Consider the following 21504-nt stretch of genomic DNA (forward strand, 5'->3'; position numbering starts at 1 on the left):
ATTGCTAATAGAAATAAAAAAATTAGCCAGGCGTGGCGGCACACATGTACTCCCGGCTTCTCAGGAGGCTGAGGCAGGAAAATTGCTTGAACCTGGGAGGTGGAGGCTGTAGTGAACCGAGATTGCACCACTGCACTCCAGCTTGGATGACAGAGTGAAACTCCATCTCAAAAAAAGGAAAAAAAAAAAAAGAAAATTCTGGATTAGGAAGATGATGTTCTACCCAAATATGCCATTTCTTAATTATGATAACAACTGTTAACACTTATTGAGCACTGGATTAAGTAATATCATTTAATTCTTCCAAAATGCCTCTGAGATATGCACTATATTTTATAATATAATGAGATAGGTCTCCATTTTACAGATGAGAAAACTGAGGCTAAGAGAGGTTGTATGTATCATTTACCCAAGGCTAAAGAGCTAGTGTAGGTGAGATTACAGGTGCATGCCACCACAGCCGGCTAACTTTTGTAATTTTAGTAGAGACAAGGTTTCACCATATTGGTCAGGCTGGTCTCAAACTCCTGACTTCAGGTGATCCACCTGCCTCGGTCTCCCAAAGTGTTGGGATTACAGGTGTGAACCACTGCACCTAAGCCATATGCTTTCTTCTAGAAGCTTTAAAGTGTTTGTGTTGGCATTTAGGTCCATGATTCATGTTGAATTAATTTTTGTGCGGTGCGAGGTAGGGGTTGAGAATCATTCCCACCCTGTTAATTATTACTCTTTACACTTCAGCTGATACCCCACCTCCTTTGAGAAGTCTTCCTTGACTACTCCCAAACTAGATCAGGTCATCCTACGCCGTACCTCATAACACCTTCCAGCTTATTGTAGCACTTTCACAACTGTCATTAAACAATTATTTGTGTAATTTGTTGTTGAGTGTCTCATCCCCCCTACTATACTGCAGCCCTGTGAGCTCAGTGCTTGTGACTGTCTTTTTTTGTTGTTTGTTTTTGAGATGGAGTTTCACTTTTGTTGCCCAGGCTGGAGTGCAATGGCACTGTCTCAGCTCACCACAACCTCCGCCTCCTGGGTTCAAGCAATTCTCCTGTCTCAGCCTCCCAAGTAGCTGGAATTATAGGCATGTGCCACCATGCCTGGCTAATTTTGTATTTTTAGTAGAGACAGGGTTTCTCCATGTTGGTCAGGCTGGTCTCGAACTCCCAACCTCGGGTGATCTGCCCACCTTGGCTTCCCAACGTGCTGGGATTACAGGTGTGAGTCACCATGTCCAGCTTGTGACTGTCTTTTTTAAAAATCCATTTTAGGCTGGGTGCGGTGGCTCATGCCTATAATCCCAGTACTTTGGGAGGCTGAGGCAGGTAGATCACCTGAGGTCAGGATTTCAAGACCAGCCTGGTCAACATGGCGAAACTCTGTCTCTATCAAAAATACAGAAATCAGCCAGACGTGGTGGCATGTGCCTGTAATCCCAGCAACTCGGGAAGCTGAGGGAGGAGAATCACTTGAAACCACGAGGCAGAGGTTGCAGTGAGCTGAGATCTTGCCACTGCACTCCAGCCTGGGCAACAGAGTGAGACTCTGTCTCAAAAAAAAAAAAAAAAAAGATGGGAGTGGAGGGTGATTGACTAATCTCTTTGGGACTTTTCCAGATAATGGCCCTTGGGGCAGAATTAACCCCTGAGTTTCTGACAGTACATTGTCGGGCACTATTCTGTTGTCTGTCTGAAAATGAGGAGGACCTGGGAGGGTTGGAAACTTGATCTCACATAGTGTGAGAAATGTGGGTCTGAGAGTCAGAAGACCTGGATTTGAAACCTAGCGCTTCTGGGTGACCTTAGGCAAAAGCCCCTCCCCGTTCCTGGGCCTCTTGGGTTTTCCATTTAGCAAGTGACGGGGAGGTTGGTCTCAAAAGCTTGAAGCATAGTCATGCTGCCTCTAAGCCTCTGAGTGCTGGGGCTCAGTTCCTGGTGTACCGGCATCTCTCTGGCTCTGGGCTCCTCCCTGCCAGGCACTGTTGTGGGAGAGGGAAGCACAGGAAGTGATACCGCCCTGGGAAAGGGAACTCACAGTTTGGCTGGGGGAACCAATGTTCAGCCAGGAACCAAATGGAAAATGGGCTAAGGGTCCAAGTGATTCTCTGCGTGTGAGGTTGAAAGGACAGAGCCTGAGTGTTCCATGTAGGGGTAGGGGACCTGGGAGTAGTACTGGGGGGATGACAGAGGTGGCTTCCTGGGGGAGAAGACTGGAAATTGGCAGGGCAACCGAGGGGTGCTTCCCAGAGATGGGAGGAGGCAGGAAGAAGAAAATTGGGTCCAGGTGACCACAGCAGCAGCAGCTTGGCCAGGGACTGGGAGAGGCGGGGCTGGGGGGAGCTTGGGCAGGCGCCTCACAGCTGGGCCTTGGAGGGGAAGTGTGGGGGGGGACAGCCTCTGCCTTGGTCCTGGGAAAGCGCCATCTTCTCAGGCCACAGGCTGGGAAGGAGGGCATAGTATCAGGCTCAGGCCAGAGGGCCCTCTCTCTGAATGGCCCCCAGGGCCCTGCCCAGCTGTCCTGGTACTATAGGACAGTGAGGAGAGTACGGTCAAGCCCCAGTCCCTAGCTCCTTCCACACATCCTGCCCAGATGCCTTCAGGTTGGGTTCCATTTCTACCTCTTTCTGGCTTTTCACCCAGAGTGCACCCAGAGCACCTTCACTGTATTCCAGTCCTCAGGCAGATGTTTGAGGAAGGGGGTTGCTAGACTAGTTAAGGAACTGACTTACCACTATGATCATGGTAATAGTCAACAGAGCCCAGGGTTAAGAGCTTGACTATCAAGGTTCAACTCCCAGTTCTGCCATTCACGAGCTATGCATTCTTAAGCAAGTTTCTTAACCTTTCTGTACCTCAGTCTCATCTGAAAAGTGAGATAATAACATTACATCATAGAATCATTGTGAGGATTAAATGAGATAATATATGTAAAACATTTAGATCTAAAGCCTCCTCAGAGACAGTAAATTGAATAGGCTTTGGAGTCACTCCTCTGGATGAGCCTTAGTTCCTTTATCTTTAAAATGGGGCTCTAGGGCCAGGCACAGTGGCTCACACCTGTAATCCCAGCATTCTGGGAGGCCAGAGTGGGAGGATCACTTGAGTTCAGGAGTTCAAAATCAACCTGGCCAACACGGTGAAATCCTTTCTCCATTAAAAACAGGAAATTTAGTCGGGTGTGGTGGAACGTGCCTGTAGTCCCAGCTACTTGGGAGGCCAAGGCAGGAGAATCACTCGAACCTGGGAGGTGGAGGTTGCAGTGAACGGAAATCATGCTACTGCACTCCAGCCTGGGCAACAAAGAGAGACTCTGTCTCAAAAATAAAAAATAAATAAAATAAAATGGGGCGCCAGGCATGGTGGCTCACTCCAGTAATCAAGCTACTCAGGAGGCTCAGACAGGAGAATCACTTGAACTTGGAAGGCTGAGGTTGCAGTGAACTGAGATCGTGTCACTGTACTCCAGCCTGAGCGACAGAGCTAGACTCCATCTCAAAATAATAATAATAATAATAATAAAATAAAATAAAATGGGGCAAGGTTGGGCTCAGTGGCTCATGCCTGTAATCCAAGCACTTTGTACAGGAGAATCACTTGAGTACAGGAGTTTGAGACCATCTTGGTCAACACAGTGAGACCCCATCAATACAAAAAAAAAAAGCCTCTACTCAGGAGGCTGAGGTGGGAGGATTATTTGAGCCCAGGAGTTTTTTGGTTTTTTTCTTTCTTTCTTTTTTTAGTTTTGCCTAATAAAGCAAGCCCAGGAGTTTGAAGCTGCAGTGAGCTATGGTCACACCACTGCACTCCAGCCTGGGTGACAGAGCAAGACCCTGTCTCTAAAAAATAAAATAAATGGATAGATTAGATAGATAATGAATAGTAGGTAGATAGATAGATAGATAGAAGATAATATGGGGATAATAATTCCTGCCTTTCAGGGCATTTGTTAAGATTAGTAAGGGCAAACTGGTCCCTAATAAGAGTATAGCAGGAGGCCAGGAAAGGTGGTCACCCCTGTAATCCCAGCACTTTGGGAGGCTGAGGCAGGTGAATTACTTGAGCCCCGGAGTTCGAAACCAGCCTGGGCAACATGGTGAAACCCCGTCTCTATGAAAAATACAAAAATAAGCCAGTCATCTTATTCCGGCCTGGGTGACAGAGCTAGACCTTGTCTCACAAAAAAAGAAAAAAAAAAAAGAAATACGCCAAAGGCCCTTCTCCTCCCACATTCCCTGCCTGCTCCATTGCCTGCATGTCAAGCTGTATCCACCCACGCCTGCTGCCCTTGGCCACCCCTCAGGCCTAGGAATCTACCCTGGAAGTGTGGTTTGGATGAGGGAAGGGCCCACCCAGGCCCTGGAAACTAGCTCAGCGAAATTTAGGATGCTGGGTACTCAGAGGTGGTCTAGAAGTGGGTAGGGGTGGGCTCCAGTGGGTATGTCCTCTTGGCCTCTCTGACTCCTCACTCCATGGGGAGGGACCTAGTGGAGGAGGGCTAGGGTGGCCTTCTAAAACACTGGGGCCCCTGTCTCCACAGTTGCCTGAGCCTAAGGTCTGTACTAATTAAGAGTAAGTGACAAATCCTGGCACAGCACAGAGCTGACACTTGGGAAATAGTAAAAATGGCTGCCATTCATTATCTTCACAACAACTCTGAAAGGCAGGTACTCTTGAGCTCATTTTGAAGATGAAGAGCTGAGACTCAGAGGGGTGAAGTCACTTGCTATATCTAAGGGGAGAACTGAGACTCCAAGCTGAATCTGTCTGACTCCAAAGGGGCTGCTGGCCCAGGGATGGAAATCCCAAGGTCACCAGCAGATTCTTTTTGGGGCTGTGCCAGAAGCAAGGTGCTGGAGTGGGCATGGTATCTGTCCCAGGATAATGACCAGACCCACACAGGATACGGAGGCTCAATTTGCCCTAAGTAACCTCTAAGCCCATCTCACCCTCTGGCAGCATTCTAGCTAAAGGTATTTATTCATTCTGCACACATCTGCACACCGCAACTTGTGTGTGGAGCCATGTGCTGGGCCCTGGGGACCCTGGATCAATCAGTCTTGGACTCTACCCTCCAAGTGCTGCTAGTCTGGTGGCAGAGGCAAATACATTGCTAGAAAACCTTACTGTAGAGCAGTGTGGAATAAGGATTAGGCATATAAACTGTGGCAACAAATTGCCTGGGTTCAAATCCCAGCTCTATAGCTGATTACGTTTGTGAGCTGACCTAGTCACTTAACCTTTCTGAGCCTCAGTTTCACATAAGCAAAATGGGAGTCATGACGAGATACTTTCTTATAATATAACCATGAGGATTAAATACGAACACGAACATGGAATGCTTATGTAAAGCCTAACACATAGAAAGAAGCATTCAGTGAGAATTAGCTAGCTGGAATTAAATGTAATGGGGCATAGGCCTGGCGTGGTGGCTCACGCCTATAATTTCAGCACTTTGGGAGGCCAAGGCGGATGGATTACCTGAGGTTAGGAGTTCAAGACCAGCCTGGGCAACATGGCAAAACCCCGTCTCTACTAAAAATACAAAAATTAGCCAGGTGTGGTGGCGTGCACCTGTAATTCCAGCTATGCAGGAGGCTAAGGCAAGAAAATGGCCTGGACCTGGGAGGCTGAGTTTGCAGTGAGCCGAGATACCACCACTGCACTCCAGCCTGGGAAACAGAGCAAGACTCTGTCTCAAAAATAAATAAATAAATAATAAATTATAATAGCGCATAGAAGAGAAACTTATTCTTGCTGGGAAGAGGGGTCCAGAGAGGATTCTTGGAGAAAGGGAACATCTGTGTTGAGCTCTGAAGAATGAAGAGTTCACCTGAAGAAGAGGGGGAGGGCATTCCAGGAGGAATGTATTTTGTGGACAAGGCCCAGGGCTATGGAAGATATGACCTGTTTGGGTGTGGCTGGACACATAGTTGGCTGAGAGGAGTGGTAGGAAATGAGGCTGGAAAGGCAGTTTTGAGGGCCTCGTGTGCCTTGCTATTGAGCGCAGACTTTAAAGGACTGGGGAGACAGAGCAGAATTTTAAGGGCTGGGAAGGGACAGGATTGCTCCTATTTTAGAAAGATGATTCTAAGCTCATTGTGGAGTGTGAACTGGAAGAGGAGAGCCTGGATGTCGGGGAGCAGATCTGAGCCTGCTCCCACCAGCCCTGGCTTAGGCTCGGACCTCTCCAACTTCCTGCCTTCCCAGGTGCTCTTGCCTCTGCTTAGAGGATTGTTCCCCTGCCTTTGCCTGGCTAACTCCTTATCTACCTTCAGGTCTCAGTTTCGCCAGCACTTCCACCCAGAAGCTCTACTAGACAACCCTCCCAGTCTAGATTAGGTCCTCCTACTTACTCCTCCTCTGTGTTTGCAGACCTGCCCACCTGCCTGCCTCACTGACTGGACTCTGGCCAAGGGCAGGGACTGTGTGGCACTGCTCACTGCTGTATCTCCAAGGCCCTAAGGCATAGTGCCTGGAGCCTCAATCCATGATGGGGAGGGGACAAAGGAATGGCTAAGCCTGTTGGAGCAGGTGTGATAGTTTGAGTGAAAGTGACGGGGTCTACAGTGGCAGCAGGAGACAAGAGACACAGCAGGAGAGAAGAATTGACAGAACCCAGGATTCACGAGAGGGGAACACCGGGAGAGAGAAGAAAGAGTTGGCGATGACTCAGAGGTTTTTTTTTTTCTTCACTTGGATAAGTCCTGTGCCTCTAACCAAGATAGGAACCATGGAGGAGGGGGTTGGAGGGAGAGATGGAGGGAAGGAGGGAGGAATAGGCCCGGGCAGAGGGGCAGGGCAGAGCCTTCCCTTGGAAGGAGACTGGGGCCCTGGCCCACACCGTTTCTTGGATTATTCTTCCCTCCTGGGATGCTGTGCATGCTGATGGATCCTCAGCAGTGTCTGTGACTCTGTCCAAATGCTGCCACCTTGACCACTCTAACGAGGCTGCCTCCCCTACAAATTATTCTCTCCCAACGCACTCTCTCCACTTCCTTCCAACCCTCACGATTGTAATCATGTGTCCTTTGATTTGTATTTTATTTTCAGTGTGCCTTCCTCGCTAGATTGGAAGCTCCTTGAAGGCAGGAATCTCACTGGTTTTATTGACCATGTGTACCTGACAGGCTTTCTGGCACATAGTAGGTGCTCCAGAAAGATTTGTTGAATGAATAAGTGATGAATGAATGAATTTCTTGAACACCATAATAAAAAATTTGACTCTTAGCCTCCAGGAGACAGGGAGCCATGGAAAGTTCTAAAGGAAGGCAGTGTCAGGATGCAGCTCGTGTTTTCGAAAGCTCACCCTGGTGGCTATATGGAAGGTGGACTGGGGAGGGAAGGTGGGAGACTAGAGGAGGGGGAGTTGAGGAGCCACTGGGGGAGACAAAGACGAAGCACCTGGGGGTGGGCCTGGGAGCCCCCCTGCCTGTGAGGGCCCTGAGCCCCCTCCCAGTCTTTCCCCATCCCCCTGCCAGGCCTGTTGTCTCTGAGCCCAGCGGCGGGCAGGCGGTGGGAAGAGCAGGGCTGGCAAAGCTGACACTCACTAATCATGGCCCTCACCCCGGAGCTGCACTAACTGTCTGGTCTCCATGGAGACACAGCAACCTCCGGCCACTTGTTAATGGCAGCTCAACAAGGCTGCGGCAACAGGGACTGCCCGGCCAGCGTGCCCAGCTCCACACTACCCGTCCCAGCCTGGGTCTCTGCAGAAGACCCTAGGGGTGCCAGAGTTGGGGGACATGACCAGAGGTCTGGTGGCTGGAAGGCTCCCCCACCCCTCCGTGGCTCCTCCTCCCCTGGCACTGCCAAGCAGCGAGAGGGCAGAGACAGCCTCTGCCCAGGCTGACTCCTCTGCAGGGCTGCTGGGAAGTTGAGCTCATGCAGGTCACCCAGGCAAGGCCAAAGGGCTGGAGGGGGGTGGAGAGGAGTGGCGCAGGGACCTGCCCGCAGCCCACACACTAGCAGAGTGGAGGAGGGCATGCTGTGCCTGCCCTGACAACCCTCTGCTCTGCTAGCCTGAGGCAGGGGCCCAATTGGAAACCATCTGTCCAGAACCTCTTCTCTGTGCACTGTCACTACATCTGAAATGCCACCATTAGCAATGCACTCCTTTGGGAGGCAGCGTGGCATAGCACAAAAACACTGGCTTTGCAGTCAAGCAGGCTTGGGTACAAGGCCTGCCTGGCTCTGTTTCTCTACCTCTGAGCATTGATTTCCCCATCTGTAAAATGGGGGTAATCGCTGCACATACAGGCAAACGCTTCCTCTTCCTGGAAACCTGAGCTCAATACCTGTGATGCCTCGCTCAGAGCCTTTACTTCACCCCCACAGAGCAGCTGGGCCTCCTCCGCAGTCCCCGGGCTGATCCCCCAGCATGCTCCACCCGCCTGTGACTGTCCCACATTTGTCCTTCCCACAGACTGAGCCCTGTGGGGTTGGGCACAGTGAGCCTCAGGAGAGGGTGGCGGAAGAAACAAAGGAAGGGCGTGGGGGCCTCCCTCTGTCTTCTGTCTTTGCGCCCTCCTTCGGCACAGGTTGAAGACCTTTTTTCCCTTCTCTCCTCTAGACCTTTGTTCCTACATCTGTGTGTCTATCTGTCCAGCCTGCAAACTCTCCCCAAGCCCCTGCCTTTTGTGGGGCCTCAGAGAGGACACAGATGCCACCCCAACCTAAAGGTGAGACAGGGACCCAATTCCGGGGCTCTGGATACCTGAAGCACAGCTGTGGCTGGCTGGGGACTTTGGCACAGCTGTCTCCTCCCTCGGTCATGCTTTAGGAACACTCCAAGCTGAAGGGGCCCTTGGAAATCATCTCCTCTGATCCACGACTGCCAGCCAGATGAAGAAACTGAGGACTGACTGCCCAAGATCCCACAGCAGTTCCGTTCTTGAGCTGACAATGTACCAATTATGTGGGCCTGCTGGGGAGGCAGCTTTTGGCTCTCGTGGCCCTGCTGACAGCTGTGCTCCCAGTGGCAGCTGGAATGCTGGTGGGAGGCCTGTCTGGCCTTTGCACCCTGACTCCCCAGGGCAGAGCCAGGTGGCTTTAGTGGGGCCCAGGGCTGGGAGCTAGGGTGGGCAGACAACCCTGAAGGGTGAGTCAGGGCATGGGACCCTCCTTCGGCACAGGCTGGAGGAGAGGGGAGGCAGCAGTGATTCTGGAGACTAAAGCAGGAGCCCTGAGGTCTTGTTCCAGCTCTGTTACTCTCTTGCTGGGTAACCTCAGGTGGACCGTTTGACCTCTCTGAACCTTAGTTTTCTTATTTATGAAATGGTGCTAATTTTGCAGATTGAAACCCTTTGTCAAGGGTGGTAGACATACAGAGGTGAAGAATTTTTTCCAGAGGGGAAGGGACTAGCCGGAGGCCACAGAGCACTGAATTGGATACAAGGATTTGGAGCTGGAGGAAATGTCCAGTCCATTCACTTGCTGAAGGAGGAAGTGGAACCAGAGAAGGGGAGCAAGTGCCCAAGGTCACCACATGAGGCTTGGGCCAGTGTGGGCCTAGAGCCAGGCTGTGCGCGAGGTCCCCTGCCCAGCTGCCTTGCTTGCTCATCCAGCCCCTTTGGTTTTGTCTCCCCCAGTGAGTGGGCGCAGAACGGGCCCAGCTTCCTTCCTGCCGCCCTGCCCGCCGTCTGCCACGTTGGCAGCCACCCTCAGCCTTCTCGCCCCTGCTGCTGCTGCTGCTGCTGATGCGGCATCAGCCGAGACCAACCCGCCGAGAGTTTGCCCAGAGCAGTCAGGGCTGCTGGAGCCGGGGCTGGGCTGGCTGGCTGACTCTGCCAGACAGGAGGGAGCGAGCCAGCCGGTGGAGGGAGGGAACAAGGGCTGAGCCAGCCCCCAGCCTTCCCAGCCCTTCCCCACCCTCACCCGTCAAGGGAGGGAGGCAGAAAGCTTGGGTTGGGGGCCAGGGGGCTGCAGTGTCTGAGAGCGAGTTTCCAAGAGCTGGGTCTGTCCGTGGGAGTGTGCACACACATACATGTGTGCATGGAAGAGCATGGTGGGGTGATTTGTGAGTCTGTGTTTGCCTCAGTGTGCACAAGTGATGATGCTTTGTGTGTGGTTCTGTGCCAACACAGGGGGCCCCTGTGTGTCTGTGTAAGCACAAAGGAAAGCTGTATACCCCGAGTTTGACCTCGGGCCTATGTACAGAGACACTTGGGATCTAGCAGTGTATGCACATGGCAGCGGATGGGCACCACGTCAGTGCCAATAAATCCGTGTATGCACAAGAGAGTCGGTATGTGTCCCTGAGTTTGTGTATGTCACGTCTGGTATGCTGGGAGCCCCTGTGATTTTATGGTGTACAAGAGGATAACAGCATAACTGTGGGTGTGGGCTTGTCTGTGTGTGCACAAGGGGCAGTGTGTGTGCAGAAGGGAACGCTGCAGGTGGCTGGGATTTTGTGCGTGTCTCATGTGTGCCCAGGAAGGCACTGTTCTGGTAGTGTGGGCTAGTCCAAATGTCCAGAGGGTGGGAATGGGCGCCTCTGTGCCCAACAGACTTTGTCTGTGTCGTTGTTGAGAGTGACTCAGGGGAACACTGTGTGACTGTGTGTGCTTGGCTGTGTGTACAGGGAACAGGCGGCAGAGGCATTGTGTTTCTGTGGTTGCATTTACACAGGGCGGTGGCGGCGGCGGCGCTGGTGATGGTGACGGTGCTGTGCTACAGGTTTGCACTTGTTCCTCTGTGTGGCAAGGCCCTGCGTGTGACTGCGCTTGTGTGTGTCTGTGAGCACGGTGTGCTGGAAACTGCCTGCTTGGGTCTGTGGCAGGCTGAATGGAGGAGGGCGGAGGGAGTCCATGGCTGTGTTTGTACTTGTCTGTGAGCCCGGGGTCAGATGCGCTCCATGTGCTGCCTCCTGTGTGCACAGGTGGCCGCTGTGTCCAACCGTGTCTTTGTGTGTTTTGGGTCGCCTGAATGTGCACAGGCGGAGGACATGGAGGGGGGGATTTGAGTGCGTGCCTGTGCAGGCCCCTTTAACGTGGCAAGTCTAAGAAATGTCGGCCTTCTTGGCAGCAAATCTGGGCTTGGTTCCACTGGGGGTGTCTGCAGAGAGGGGCTCTTAGAAGGGACGTGCTTGAGCGAGAGAGACAGGAAGGGAAGGGGGGGCCAGCCCCATCTTGGGGTTTCCAGGAGGGAAAGCCAGACATTGGAACTTGTCAACGCTACCTCCTTCCCTGCCCCCACCTTCCACTGCTGCCTCCCCTCCTGGCGCCTGAAGGCTGCTGGCAGACAGACAGACAGACAGACAGTGCACACATAGACTGGCTCACAGGCACAGAGCCCAAACCTGATCCCCTAAATGCACCAGGCTGGATACTGAGGTCCAGAGAGGGCAAAGGAAGTGGCTGAGTCTTGGAGGAGCACATGTGTTTATGCATGTTGTGGGCAGGGGGTGCTATTGGCCTCTGGTGCTTCAACCTACACTAGAGTCCAGGCCTGAGGTGGAGAAGAGGCTGTAGAGAGCCCCTGAGGAGGGGCTTTTATGGTTCCAACCAGACCCTCAAGGCTCCTAGCCCCTCTCCCTGTTTATACAACTGCTGCAGGGTCCTTGAGAGTCCAGTTGCCTCAAAAAGCACCTACTGAAACTCCCTGTATGTACAGAGGCAGAAGTGGCCCAGAGAGGAGCAGCAACTGATACAGGGTCACACAGCAGAACCAAGACTGGAAGCCGGGGCTCCTTCTAGCTGTGCGTGTTGGCCCACAGGCTACTTAGTCCTATCTTTCCCTTGGTCCATTTAGCTCTTTCTCCCTCTCAGGTCTTCAGGATATAACAATGACCTCTTTTTATTTAAAACATTTTTATTTTTTTATTTTATTTTTTTTTGAAACAGAGTCTTGCTCTGTTGCCAGGCACCAGGCTGGAGTGCAGTGGTGTGATCTTGGCTCACTGCAACCTCTGCCTCCCGGGTTCAAGCAATTCTCCTGCCTCAGCCTCCTGAGTATCTGGGACTACAGGCGCACGCCACCATGCCCAGCTAATTTTTGTATTTTAGTGGAGGCGGGCTTTCATTGCGTTGGCCAGGATGGTCTCCATCTCTTGACCTCGTGATCCACCCGCCTCGGCCTCCCAAGTGCAGGGATTACAGGCGTGAGCCACCCAGCCCGGCCGACAATGACCTCGTTTTTGTTGTTGTTGTTGCCCAAGTGATATGTCTGTCTGCCTGTTAGCCCATCTGTTTTTCACAGGGCCTCAATACCCTCTAGCAGAAACTGGAAGAGAACACAGCTTGGTTTTTGGCCAAGGGCTATTGGAGAGGTAAAGGTGGGATGGGGAGACAGAGAAACAGAAGGAAAGGAATTTGAGAAGAGAGGAAGGAGGAGAGAAGAGCAAGGGGAGGGTTGGTGGCAGAGCTGAGAGGCACAGACTCCCCTTTACCTCCACCTCCAGCCTGGGCACAGGGGTGAGCTCTGAGCTCAGAGTCCTGCCTCTTGGGGCCTTGGGATAGGGACCCCAGGGCTCCTCTCAGGTCTGGGATCAACCCCTCCGAGGGCAGCTACATTGGAGTCCCTGGGGACAGTATTCTGGGTGCAAGTGTCAGGTGCAGTGACCGAACTGCCCTCATGGGAAAAGGAGGGAGGGGATTGCAGGTGCAGATGGGGTATGAACCTGGGCATGCGTTGACTTAGGGTGTGTGCTCTCTTTGGAGCAGGGTTGTTGAGAATGTGCGTGACGTTGTGAGTATCCTAGGACTCTGTATACCTATGGACATGACCATGTGGCAGACAAGCTGGGACTCCAGGTGGGGGGAGGGGAAGGACTGCAGGAATGTGTGTCTGTGACGGCAGGAGTGGTTGTGTATGTGTGGAGGGATTTGTGTGAACCGGCACTTACATGTTCTTGTGGAGGCTGTAGCCTGTGTATGTAGGCAGGTGAACAGTATAGCTATGGACAATTGTGTGTGTGTTGCGTGTGTCTGGATGAATGCATATCATGTGATTGAACTGCATGAGTATTTACATGTTAAATGTATAACTGCATATATGTGTAGATGCGTACACATTTGTGATTGTCTTGAGGCTTATGTGTGGAGTTATCTGAGTCTTGCCTGTAGATTGTGTGTGTAGTCGTGTGTATTTGTGAAGCAGTGAATGTTAGGGAGCTGTTCCCATATATGGTTGTGTATTTTGGGGGATACTATATGTGGGGTTCTTTTTCGCTTGCCTGTTTTTGTTTTTGTTTTTTTGAGACCGAGTCTTGCTCTGTCGCCCAGGCTGGAGTGCAGTGCCGCAATCTCGGCTCACTGCAACCTCCGCCTCCCGGGTTCAAGTGGTTCTCCTGCCTCAACCTCCCGAGTAGCCGGGACTACTGGCACGTGCCACCACGTCCAGCTAATTTTTGTATTTTTAGTAGAGACTGAGTTTCACCATGTTGGTTGGGATGGTCTCGATCTCTTGACCTTGTGGTCCGCCCACCTCCACCTCCCACCATGCCCAGCCACTGTGTAGTTCTTTTTGAGAAGGAGTTTCACTCTCGTTTCCCAGACTGGAGTGCAGTGGCAGGATCCCGGCTTACTGCAACCTCCATCTCCCAAGTTCAAGAGATTCTCGTGCCTCAGCCTCCCAAGTAGCTGGGATTACAGATGTGTGCCACCATGCCTGGCTAATTTTTGTATTTTTAGTAGAGACGGGGTTTTTCCATGTTGGCCAGGCTGGTCTTGAACTCCTGGCCTCAAGTGATCTGCCCACCTCGACCTCCCAAAATGCTAGGATTACAAGCCCGAGCCACCATGCCTGGCCTATATGTGTGGTTCTTGAGGCTATAGTTTATTTTGTGTTTATTGCCAAACTTCCCCTGTCAGAATGCGAAATCTGTGAGGACTGAGATTTTTTATCTGTTTTGCTCACTGTATTTCTAGTATCCAGAATAAGGCCCAACACTTAGTAGGCACTTGATATATATTTCTCCAATGAATAATGAATGAGAGTGGTCATGCTTGTCAGGGTGTGCGAAATGTATTATGTGTATGAATCATGTGTGTGTCTGGGTGTGTGGATGGATACATTTTTTGTGCCCAGGTGTGTGAGGTTTCTAGCGCAAGTGGCCTATGAGCCAAGTGTGTGCACGGGGCACGTGTGTCTAGGCGTGTGACTGTGTACCTGAAGCTGAGCCACGTCTGTGAGCATTGCATACAACTGTGTGCATGCACAGTTGTGTGTGCTTGTGCAGGGGGTAGGAAGGCACTGTTGGCTTCTCCCAGCCTTCAGCACTCACTCAGCTTCACCCCAGGTCGCCTGCTGCGAAATGTCAGTGGCAGAGAAGCTAAAAATATCCGCTCTCCTCCTTCTGCTCACTGCTTGGGCTGATGGGACTGTGGGGCCCCAGTCGGCCCCTTGGGCCCTGGGGGGAGGAGGAACTGCTGGATGAGGGGGTGGGGTATGGGGGAAGGAAGAGAGGCCCTCCTCAGTACACACCCTTCCCCCTTTCCTCTTGGGCTCCAAAGCCAGGCTCCAGGCTCACCTCTTTCAGGAATCCCTCAAGAACCCCCCCAGGAGCTGTGTGTGTCTGTGTGTCTGTCTGCCTGGCAAAGAGATATGGACTCCATCAGACTGGAGCTCCATGGGGGAGGTCTGTGCCTCTTCTGGCACAAGGGACAGAGCTCTGTCTCCTTCAGACCAGGGGCTCTCAGGGAAAAGGTGATGTCTCCTCCCTAAGGCTGAGGGTTAGGGAGGCAGTCCAGGCCAGACACGGCTTCACTGGGCTCTGGTTCTGGGGCCACTAGGGCCCTCTGACCCCAGGGCACATCTGTTCCCATGAAGAGCTAGTGAGTAGGGAGGAGTCTCAGCTCTGCCCACACCACACCCCAGGCTGGCACATATTTGTGCTGTGGGTACTTGTGCGGGTGCAGGTGGGGCATGTCAGGGCCCGTAGTCCTCTGGGGACCTGTGCCTCTCCACATGCCTGCATCAGTGGTGTCAGTGACTGCCTGCCTTGGCCATTGTGGTCAATCAGTGCAAGTTGGGTCCATTGTGTGTTTCTCTGTGTTCTTGTGTGTGCACATGGATGACTCTGTATGTGGGTTTCTGCCTTTCATTGTGCAGGCCTGCAGACACTAGCAGGGATGGATGTGTTCGTGCGGGAGTTGCCGGTGTCACCATGTGGGGTTTCTGTGTGTCAGTGTGCTCGAGTGTGTGTCTCTGTCAGATGGTCAGTGCCTGTTTGTCCTGTGAATGGAGGTGTCTGCAGGTGCATCTGTGTGTCAGTGTTTCGATGATGTTTCTGCATGTTTGTGTGTCTGTCTGCCTGGATGTCATTATGTCTGCAGCAACTCCGTGCCTGTGTGGCATGCTCAGGTCAGTTTGATTTTTCAGGTTTGTAGGGCCATGTGTCCCTCTGTGTGTTGGTGCTTTCCATGTGGGTTGGAATCTGCCCCTACTTTTCCTAGTCTCCCACCATTTCTGTGTGGAAGGCCTCAGGCATTGTGTGTGTGTGTGTGTGTGTGTGTGTGTGTGTGTGTACAGCAACTTTTCCCAGCCCCAAAGCCTGCAGCCCTGAGACCTGCTCTCCCACTCTTTCTCTGTTGGACTTGAGGTGGGAGCTGAAGCAAAGAGGGCAGGCAGGCAGGGAGCCCATGACAGCCGGGGGCTGGGGCCAGGCTGCCACGAGGGCCCTGCCTCAGCTTTCCTCCAAGCAAGCGCTAAGCCAGAGCCTCAGTTACATGTAAACACCAGCTGTGTCAAGAAGGCGCAGCTTCTTCTAGGTCAACAGACAGCTGTGGGGTTGCTAAGCAACGGCCTGGCTCCCCCCTCTATTAGGCCCCCTCCCACTGCCTCTACCTGCAAAACCCTCTGCTGGCTCCCCCCACGCCAGGAAGGCCTGCCCCACAGAGCCAATTAACACAGCGGGACTGAGGGGGTAGGGGGTCAGGGCAGTTCTGGGACTGGAATCAAGGTATGAGGAGGTGTTAACCCTTCAGGTGCCACCACCCCCTCCACCTAGTCCTGGGTCACTTCACACACCCATAACTTCACCAGTCACTTTAGAGCCTGGAGTGATGAAGAGCAGGTCCTGAGGGATAGGGACCCTCAGAGCGGCTACAACAGGGACTGGAGAGATGCTGGAGGCAGATGGCACAGGGCCTGGTCAAGGCCTCTTCCCTCCCCAGCCAAGCCGGGGGAAGGAAGGGTTAAATTCCCCCTTTATTTCCCCTATCCCGCCCCCTCTCAGGACAGCCACCCTTTTCCAGGGCAGCACCTGCGCTCCCAGCTGCCGTGCCCGCTCGGTGCCTGAGCCCAGGCCAGGCAGCCCCAGGCAGCCCCCCGCAGCGTTCGGGCCCTTGCCCTCGCCTTCCCCGGCCCCAGGGCCGCCCTTTGCCGGGCCTGGGACGTCTCTTCGGGTAGAGGGGAGGCAAGGGCCCCCAGGCCTCCAGCAAGGGGCTCAGGCACTCCGAGTGGGGTGCGTGGGCCGGGGTGCCAGCCCCCGGGGTGACTTGGCTGGAGCCGGAGGCAGGAGTTGGAGGAGGGAACCCGGCCGGCAGGGGGGCAGCTGTGGGGGCAGCGCCCATGGCCACCCCATTAGTATGCGGCCGCGCTCCGCGCGCCATGGCAACAGCTCCCGCCGCGCCGCGCCAGCCTGGCAGCCCCGGGCGCAGCGCGCACCTCTCCTCCCACAGGTGGCGGCGCGCACGGGCGCGCACGGGCACGCACGCACACTCGGCCCGGGCGCCTAAGGGAGAGCCTGGGGCGCCAGGTGCGCTCGGGCGTCCTGCCGCCAGCGCAGCCGCCCATGGGCGTGTCCCCAGGTGCTCCAGAGTGAGGCCCGAGGGAGGAGTGTGTCCCCAAGACGTTTTGCCCTTGCCTGGGTGTGCTCCTCTGTGGGTCCCTCGGCGGGCCTGCTGTGCCTTTATGTTGGTCTCCGATTGTCCTGGAGGGTCTGTGTCTGTGCTCATCCGCCTCAGCCTCCAGTGCATGGCCCCGAGTGTGACTGCCACTGTTAACTGAACATACCTGTGCCTCTGTATCTGTGTCTGTATGCGCCTGAGGGTGTGTGTGAATGTGCGTGTCCATGGTTCTGGGCTTTCCCCTGGAGGAACGCCCCGGGTGTGTCTGCAACTCTGGATGTCCGCGTGTGCCTGGATGAGCATCTGTGTGTGCGCCTTTGTATCTACGCAAACGTCTGTGTGTTGAGGCCCGTGGATATCTGTGTCTGGCATCCATGTGTGTTTTGGGGTGTGGTTGTGTGTGGACTTTTGTCCCTGTGAGTGCCCTCAGGAGCCCCTCTCTCCAGGCACGTCACTATGTGTTCCTGTGAGCGCCCGAGTCTCCAGGAGTGTGGCTGTGTGTCCAGGGGCTGCTGGCTCTTTGCCCTCCTCGGCTTCACTCCCTGCTGCCTGAGTGAGCCGACACCTGCTCCCTGAGCACTGGGCCCCCTCCCCCCACCTGGCAAGGACAGGGAAGGACGCGGAGGCAGAGGCAGACATGGAGGCAGAGACAGAGACATGGAGGGAGACACAGCCAAGCAGGCTGGAGAGGTGGAGATCCAGTCATGTGATCAGCCTCAAAGCCCAAGACGGAGAAGAGTCACAGAGATGCCAAGATCCGGACATTAGAGAGAGGGAGACTCAGAGGCACACAGAGACCCAGAGCTCCGCGTCCGGAACTGCAGAAACAGAAGAGATCAAGGATGCAGCTCCCCAGCCTCCCTTCCTTTCTCCCTCCCTCCCACTCTAGACTTTGCAGCCCCAGCTGTGCCTCCCCCACATACCCAAAGCAGAGTTCTCCTGGCCCTGGGACTGGAAACCAGCCTCCTCCTCACAGCTGGCTGTGTGTGTGTGGACACGTGTATGTGCATGTGCGCATCTGCATGACGCACTGAGCTAGTGCCTACCTAGTACACAGCCCTCCCCTTAAACACCCCTTTCCCCCCCTCCACCGTCCACATTTCACAGACCCAAATCATGCACACCTTTACACACATGCTACACAGCCAGCCACACTCATTCAAGCCCAGTAACATGCTCGGGGCCTCCCTCTCTTAATCCCATCCACACAGGGCCAGAAGACCCAGCATACAAAGCCATACCAGAAGTCTCTCCCCGGCCTAAGCTCTGCTGGTCAGATATCCACCCCTTATATTTCCCCCTCAGCAACCCTTGAGGGGCTCGAACCCCGCCACTCACAGGGAAAAACACATGATTAAATTTGTCAATTCCAGCAGACTAGACACTTAAAGGCAGGGTCCCTGCCTGTCCTGCTCACTTTTGAGTCCCCAAGTGCCTTCAACGGTGCCTGGTAATTTATAGATGTTTAAGAAATGTTTGAATGGGCCGGGGATGGTGGCCCACGCCTATAGTCCCAGCACTTTGGGAGGCTGAGGTGGGTGGATCACCAGAGGTCAGGAGTTTGAGACTAGCCTGTCCAACATGGTGAAACCCTGTCTCTAAAAACAAAAACAAACAACAAAAAAGCAATAGTTGAATGAATATGTTCATACCAGGTTTCTCAGAGAACCCACAGTAATTGACAGCCATTCAGTGAAAAACGTGAATGGATAGCACAGTGCACATACAAGAAAATATCGTATGCACACCTAGGACAGCACACTAAATACAGGTGTGTGTGTGACACTCAGCTCAACAGCTTAGAGGTTCTCCAGTGGGCTGCGCATTGGAACCATGCAAGAAGCTTTCAAAAATCCCCATGCCCAGGCCCCACCCCAGACCCATAAAATCGGAATATTTTGGGGTAAGACCTGGACATCAGCATTTTGAAGCTCTCCAGGCAATTCCTTTCTAGGATCTAGAACCCCTAGAACCCCTATGTAGATGAAGAGACTAAAAAATGTTGACACAGGGGTTATTGCCAGGGATGGGAGTAGAGAGGATTTTCACCTTTTTTTTTGGGATGGAGTCTAGCTCTGTCACCCAGGCTGGAGTGCAGTGGTGCAATCTCGGCTCACTCTAACTTCTGCCTCCTGGGTTCAAGCGATTCTGCTACCTCAGCCTCTTGTGTAGCTGGGATTAAAAGTGCAAACCACCACACCCAGTTAATTTTTGTATGTTTAGTAGACACTGGGTTTCACTGTGTTGGCCAGGCTGGTCTTGAACTCCTGATCTCATGATCTGCCCACCTCAGCCTCCCAAAGTGCTGGGATTACAAGCAAGAGCCGCTGCGCCTGGCCCACCTTTTTTTTTCTGTTGAGATCGATCTGTCACGTAGGCTGGAGTGCAGTGGTGAGATCTCGGCCCACTGCAACCTGTGCCTCTCGGGTCAAATTACTCTCCTGCCTCAGCCTCCCGAGGAGCTGAAACCACAGGTGTGCACCACCGCACCCAAGGATTTTCACTTTTTTTTTTTTTGAGACAGTTTCACTCTTGTCTCCCAGGCTGGAGTGCAATGGGGCGATCTCCGCTCACTGCAACCTCTGACTCCCAGGTTCAAGCAATTCTCCTGCCTCAGCCTCCCAAGTAGCTGGGATTACAGGCACCTGCCACCTTGTGCCCAGCTAATTTTTGTATTTTCAGTAGAGACTGAGTTTCGTCATGTTGGCCAGGCTGGTCTCAAACCCCTGACCTCAGGTGATCCACCCACCTCAGCCTCCCAAAGTGCTGGGATTACAGGTATGAGTCACTGCATCTGGCCAGGGTTTTCACTTTTTTTGTGTGAGACGGAGTTTCGCTCGTTACCCAGGCTGGAGTGCAATGGCACGATCTCAGCTCACTGCAACCTCTGCCTCCTGGGTTCAGGCAATTCTCCTGCCTCAGCCTCCTGAGTAGCTGGGATTACAGGCACGCGCCACCATGCCCAGCTAATTTTTTGTATTTTTAGTAGAGACGGGGTTTCACCATGTTGACCAGGATGGTCTCGATCTCTTGACCTCGTGATCCACCCGCCTCGGCCTCCCAAAGTGCTGGGATTACAGGCTTGAGCCACCGCACCCAGCCTCGGGTTTTCACTTTTAACTGTACAGGGAAGCACAGACTTCTGAGCCAGGCTGCTTGGTCTGAACTCTGGTGTCACCACCTAAGCAAGGTCTAGTTTGAACATACTCACTGAGTGGTCTTCATAAATTAGCTCTCTGCACTTGAGTCTCCTGTCTGTAAAATGGGGATAGTCATTACAATGAAGCCTCATAGGATTCTGGTGGAACCAAATTCATTAATATATATGCAAAGCATTTAGAACAGCTGACATATAGTAAGTGCCGTGTGTGTGTGTGTGTGTGTGTGTGTATGGCTGTTATGTATCATTAAATTTTTTAAATTATAGAATAGATTAATTTTTTTATTTTTATTTTTTGAGATGGAATTTCGCTCTTGTTACCCAGGCTGGAGTGCAATGGCACGATCTCGGCTCACCACAACCTCCGTCTCCTGGGTTCAGGCAATTCTCCTGCCTCAGCCTCCCGAGTAGCTGGGATTACAGGCATGTGCCACCATGCCCAGCTAATTTTTTGTATTTTTAGTAGAGACGGGGTTTCACCATGTTGACCAGGATGGTCTCGATCTCTTGACCTTGTGATCCACCTACCTCGGCCTCCCAAAGTGCTGGGATTACAGGCGTGAGCCACCGTGCCCGGCTCAATTTTTGGATTTTATAAGCAGATTCTTCCCCCCTTAAAACTGTTGTGAAAAAGCAAGGGAGGCCAGGCGTGGTGGGTGGCTCACACCTATAAACCCAGCACTTTGGGAGGCCGAGGCAGGTGGATCACCTGAGGTTGGGAGCTCGAGACCAGCCTGACCAACATGGAGAAACCCCTTCTCTACTAAAAATACAAAATTAGCCACATGTGTTGGTGCATGCCTGTAATCCCAGCCACTTGGGAGGCTGAGGTAGGAGAATCGCTTCAACCTGGGAGGCAGAGGTTGCAGTGTGCAGTGATTGTATCATTGCACTCCAGCCTGGACAAGAAAGAAAACTCTGTCTCAAAACAAAAACAAAAACAAAACAAAAATTTGCCAGGTATGGTGGCAGGCACCTGTAGTCCCAGCTACTCGGGAGGCTGAGGCAGGATAATTGCTTCAACCTGGGAGCTGGAGGTTGTAGTGAGCCGAGATTGCATCACTGCACTCCAGCCTGGGTGACAGAGCAAGACTACATCTCAGGGGAAGGGGGAGCAGAGAAAAAGCAAGGGAAAAAATTTTTTAAAAAGAAAAGAAAAAGGCTGGGCATAGTGGCTCCACCTGCAATCCCAGCACTTTGGGAGGGCAGAGTGGGAGAACTGCTTGAGGTCAGGGGTTTAAGACCAGCCTGGGGAACATGGCAAGACACCATCTCTAAAAAGCAGAAATAAAAGTACAAAAAGGGGGGAAAAAATAAAGGGCATAGAGTCTAGGCCAACCTACTTCTGCCACTTCCCATGTGAGCTTGGACCAGTCCCTTACTCTGTGTCTGGGAACCCGTCTTCACATCTATGAATCAAGTGAGCATCTTTTTGTACCTCAAGGATTGTTCTGAAGAATGAACACCTCAGGGAAGTGTTTAACAAATGATGGTGAAACCCACGTATCTGAGAGCCACACTGCCTTGATGCATTCTGGGATCAGATGTGGCA

General features: G+C 52.9%; 1 long non-coding RNA gene across 1 annotated transcript; it reads left to right on the forward strand.

The window, feature by feature from the left end:
• Positions 1–6548: 6548 nt before the first annotated feature.
• Positions 6549–8905, forward strand: LOC128932607 (uncharacterized). The gene is made up of 3 exons (XR_013519891.1): positions 6549–6680; positions 8575–8683; positions 8785–8905. It is a non-coding gene; the product is annotated as an uncharacterized LOC128932607 (long non-coding RNA).
• Positions 8906–21504: the final 12599 nt, after the last annotated feature.

This window comes from Callithrix jacchus, chromosome 7 (genome assembly GCF_049354715.1).
Source record: "Callithrix jacchus isolate 240 chromosome 7, calJac240_pri, whole genome shotgun sequence".
Classification (NCBI taxonomy): Eukaryota; Metazoa; Chordata; class Mammalia; order Primates; family Cebidae; genus Callithrix; species Callithrix jacchus.